The sequence below is a fragment of the Aquila chrysaetos genome, chromosome 18 (genome assembly GCF_900496995.4).
Source record: "Aquila chrysaetos chrysaetos chromosome 18, bAquChr1.4, whole genome shotgun sequence".
NCBI classification, from domain to species: Eukaryota; Metazoa; Chordata; class Aves; order Accipitriformes; family Accipitridae; genus Aquila; species Aquila chrysaetos.
This window is the reverse complement of record NC_044021.1, coordinates 13,068,795-13,073,918: the sequence shown is the minus strand read 5'-3', so window position 1 is coordinate 13,073,918 and position 5,124 is coordinate 13,068,795. Positions and strand designations below refer to the sequence as shown.

The following is a 5,124-nucleotide window of genomic DNA, read 5'->3' as shown; positions in this document are numbered from 1 at the left end:
CTGAAAATAAACAAATAGGTAAGAAGATCTTTTTCTCATGCCTTCCCCAAGAACCGCTTTTGCGACTCGATCTTTAAGTGGCAAGCCCGAGAGCTGTGATTTGCATTATCTGTGCGCAGTCTCGGCCGCACATGTTTACCGCGCAGGAAAACAAGATTGATTTCTCATTCTTAAGCACATTTATAACGTCTGTGCAAATGAATGTAGGGCATATCCCGGCTAGATCAATATTTATGCAGCCTACTTTAGAAAGAGCAAGGGAGCTGCTTGAGAGCCGCAGGGGATCTTGTCATTTCTTTTCCTACGGTTTCCTCTTTTCCCGGTTTTCAGCGAAATTCGCTTGCATAATACTCCGTGCTCGCTGCCAATTAAAGGGGGTTTTAACGAAGGGAGCCCCCCCCGCCCCTCCGAAGGGGAGAGCCGCTGCCGGGACCGGCGGCAGTGCCTGCGGTTTGGGAGCCGCTGGGCCGGAGGAAGGTGCGTGAGAGCTGGGCTGCGTGCGGAGCACGCGGTTACGGCGAGCGGTGCGAGGGCAGCGGGCATCGACGCCGGCCCCCGCGGCGAGGGGACATCTCCCGGCCGGCCTTCCTCCCCTCCCCTCCAGGCCCGGCAAAGCCGCTCGTCCTTGGCCTGTGGCTTTGCACGCTTCGTTCCGCTTGCAAAGGAGCAACAATTAATTATCCTAATTAAACCCGGCTGCAGAATATCGAATACTGTGGTTTATTTCATACTTTAAAGGTTTCACCTCTTTCGCGCATGCTTTCCCCGTACTGCTTGTCACAGCTAATCTCTTTTCATTCATTTTGAAACAGAGGGGGGGGAGAGAATGGTGAGTGTAATAAATGAAAAGGCAGTAGCGAAACACTAAAAAGAGCCAACCTCCCAGCAGTATGCCAGCATCCATGTTTAAAAGGATCCTCCTAAATAGCTGTTTTGTTACAGCTCAGCTTTCATTTCCTTGACGCTTAGGAGAAGGCGACTTCACTGACCCACAGACAGAAGGCGGCCTCTCTGAATAACCTTTACTCTTTCTTCTGCCCTATTTACCAGAAATTTCTTCTTTTACCCTGACCTGAATAAACTCAGGGGCCTTTGATTGCCCCTGGTCAGGTAGGTTCCTGCACAGCAGTGCATGCCTTTAGAAATAAATCGGGAGCTGAAGATCAGTAACTTTACAGTATTGGTGTCCTCTGATTCACTACCTCAATTTAATTCTCCAGCCAATAAAAGACACTTTACATATATAAAATATTCCCTGCAAGCATTGTTTTTTTTCTGAAGGGGCTCCACCGTGATTCAAACGTGACAAACTCTAGGCTATTAAGGCATCTTGATTTCCATGGCCATACCACTGAAATGCAGCATTAGCAAATACAATATATTGAATGCCTCTGTTGTAAATAGTTCAATTTTTCTGAGTAACTAGGCAATAAGAACCCTGTCACTTCTGTGTTGACAAAGTATCTTAGTTACTGAGTAACTATAGAGATGTTTCCCTTACGCTTGACGTAATTATCAAAATGCCTTTCATTAGCTGGTGAAAACGTTAAAGCTCAAAGCGTAATTCCTAGAATGTAGTTTGCTGTTTGTTGTGGCATACAAATCAGAGCAGCACAGGCCAGCTACGCACTCACAGCTAAAAAGACTTTCAATTTATTTCTTCTTGCCAGCAGCCCCTTAGAAGCAAACTGGAGCACCTGAGGCTGTCTGCCAAATAAAATTCCAAATTTGGGCTGCCCCGGGGACACGGGCAGGACCTGAAGAGACAGCCGCAGACGTGTCCAGTAGCCACAGCTACGGCACGAGTCACAAACTGCTTTGTTTCTCTTTCAGCTCCAGCTCCTGGAGTCCCGTGATTAGGTAAGGACTTAAACTCCGTGTTTGCTTGTTCAGGAAGGGGGATGCATTTAAAAGTGTATGCAAAGCTTGCCCTAAGAGCTCCAAACCCAAAACGATACTGGTTTTGCTACCTCCCTGATCTGCAGGCAAATCTCTCTGCAGGGTCCCTGGCCTGTGCTGCTTTAGTGCTTAGAGGTGGTTCAGATTTTGCTCTGCTGCAGTTCACTCTACAGATCTTGACTCGCTGGAGCCTCTGACGGACACCCCAAAGCTGGATGCGTCCCATGGCCTGGAGAGCATGGGCTGGCGCACTGCACTGGGGGATAGTTCCCACTTGCCATTCACGCTGCGCTCTGCCTGTGTGATTTTTCTCCTACAAATGATTTGTAACATGTAGAATTCCAGCCTGAGCTGTGCTCGGTAAAGAACGCAGGCTGGAAGGGACCCCACTGGGATATTTACTGTCTCTTACTGACTTAGGGTGTTATATATACCGTACAAAAATATTACTTAGAGTATAACGTAAATAATAATACATAAACTGCACCCACATTGTTCCAACAGATTGTCTTTGAAGACATGCAGTGATGGAGTCTCCACCGCCTCCCTTGCCGTCATCTGTCCTCTGCCTCGCTGCCCTTACCAACTGTAATTATTTCCCATTGACTAACCAGAAACTTCCTCGCTGCCCCACAGGCAGAGAGTAGAGTAATTCCCTTCCGCTTTGCAGCCCCACAGGTTGAAATACTCCTCTTTCCTTCTTCAGGCAGAACAACTGCAGTGCATTTGGTCTTTCCTCGTAGGTGATGTTCTCCAGGCCCCCTGTCAGCCCCGTGGCCGCCCCCCACACCGTGTCCGACCGGGATGTGCTCCTTCTCAGGGTGTCGTACCCCAGAACCGACTGCCTGACCTCCAGCTGCAGCTCTGCCCCTGCAGGGTAGAGGAAAAGGGCTTCTGCCCGCGCCTTGCAAGCTGTACCCTTGTTTGCGCGTCCCAGCATGGCGTTTGCCTTTGCCTCAGCAACACGGTGCTCCCAGGCTTTAGCTCGCAAGCCAGGGTCCTGCCCAGCCATCTGCCAGCCAGGCTATTGCCCGGCTGGATTTGTCCATCGTTCGTGCCCGATAGCACCATCTCATATCAACTCATCCCTGCTCTGAATTGCACCCTCTGTTTCTCCCCGTCCCACCCCACGGGGTGGGGGTGCAGACCAGCACAGCCTCCCTGCTGCCCTTGGCTGCACCAGCGACGATGCCGAGCGGTGCCAGCCCTGGCACCAGCCTGCCCCGTTGTTCCTGGTACGTCTTGCCACCGCGCCTGCTGGCCCTCACCCTCTTGCGACGGTTTTCCAGCAAGCTTTGCGTCACCCTCTCGTAAATCTCTCTTTTGAGTTACTTATGATGAGAAGGACGTCAGAGACACTGTCAAAAGTACTCGGAAGCCAAGATACATGGCATTTACTGCCTCTCTCCTTTCTGTAAGAATGGTGGCTGGCTGGAAAAGGAAATAAATTTGCTTTCGCTCATTTAGTGCTCTTTCCTTTTATCACCAAGTGTGAACTAGTCCATTTGATTATTTGCTCCAGTGTTTTCCTGGGCAATGAAATGAAGATGGCCAGTTTTCTCCTTTCCCCCCAGTTTTAAAGGCAGCCACCCTATTTGTCCTTCTTGACTGTCACAGTTTGACTGACTCCATCAGGTCTTACAGTCAACTAACTACCCATGGCCCAGAGGGGTTATTAGCCAGGTCTTCAAGTATCTGAGGTCGAAGTATAGCTGCCAATTTGCAAATAATTAACTTCTGCATGAACTCTTTCCCCTGCCCCTTCCTTATTAGAGGCACCTATCTTACCCTTTGGCGCTGCTGGTATTTGCATTGTCCACCCACATGCAACTGGTGTGTTGGGGAAGAGAAGTAGAAACCAAAAGGCGCTGAACGCTTCTCCTACAGAAAGGAAAGTGATGAAAGCTTTCTTATTTCAGTGAGTAGAGCTCTGCACCCACAGAATGACACCTGGCCTTCCTGATGTCCCTTGCTAATCCCACCTCGGCCCTTTCTTGCCCCTGCATGCTGGGGCGATGCTTTGTACACGCTGCCTGTCGGCTCGCCAGGTCTCCTCTTCCCGGGCACTTCCCTCTCATGCTAGGGATGGAAGATGACAACAATTAAAGAATAAAAGGTGGAGCTTTTAGAGAGCAAATAAGTGAGTCATGCCCTGGGACCTGTCGCTATAAATAACATAAAGCTCACGGAGCCAGCACAACAGATACACGCATCCACAAACGCGGTCGTCCCAGGCGCGTGATGTCCACCCTAGCTCGCAGTACCGACAAGGCTGATTTCTCACAGTGCCATTTGCATTGAAAGCAGTCGGTTCAGAGTGAAAAACGCTCTTCAACGACAACATAAATTAGCCCTAAGGAAACTCGGTGCTCAGCCATAGGGTGAACGCCGGGGCTGTTGTGCTGTTTCGAACCGGGGAGCAGGGACATCCCCGAGGCAGCAGAGGGAGAGGTGGGGAGGGGGTAACAGGAATGCCAACACACAGGTATTTGACATCAGCTTTGGAAAAGGCCAGTGGCTGCTCTTTGCCACTTACCCACCATTTCTTTCTTCTGTTTGGCTGACAACAAAAAACAACCATGTTTTGTTAATAAGGAAGGCAAATGGCTCTTTGCTGCTGGAGCCGCAGCTACCCATGCCCAGATGTGCCGTGAGCAGCTCTGCTCAGGAGACCTACGCTTGATTAAACTGAACCCTGACTTCCGAAATTCTGGAGCAAAGGCTGTTGTGGGGCTTAATCCAATACAACTGTGGGTTATTTTTTATTGCTCCTCATCTGTTTTCCCTGATTTTGACAAGGCCAGAGAGCGCCTTGGCTCAGCGATCTCTGCTCTCAGCAGTACGAGGAGAACCGTGCATCGACTGACCTTACTGAGGTGCCTGTCACATAAAAACCCTCCTGCCATTTGGAGTCCTGCCTGCACCCCCTTTTCTCTCTCCTTCATGAATATTTATGGTGGCAAAACTAGATATACTCTGAATTAGTATGGAATTTTAAAATGTTGCAATGAGCAATTTCATATAAAATGAAGTTCCTCTGCAATTATTCTGTATATTTGCATCAATAAAATCCATGCATGTGCAGCTCCCAGGGTGAAAGCCAAATTTTTTGTAGGAGTTGATAGAAAATTAATGTGATTCCCCATACACTTTCATCCCCAGACATTGCTGGTTTCCTTTCTATTGTAAACTGGTGATAGTGTCCTGCCACTCAATTTATATTTT

The 5,124-nt window shown here is 49.2% G+C and overlaps 1 long non-coding RNA gene across 1 annotated transcript; it reads left to right on the top strand.

The window, feature by feature from the left end:
- Nucleotides 1-1,402: 1,402 nt before the first annotated feature.
- LOC115352999 lies at nt 1,403-3,361 on the top strand. The gene is made up of 2 exons (XR_003927367.2): nt 1,403-1,860; nt 2,643-3,361. It is a non-coding gene; the product is annotated as an uncharacterized LOC115352999 (long non-coding RNA).
- The last annotated feature ends 1,763 nt before the right edge of the window (nt 3,362-5,124 follow it).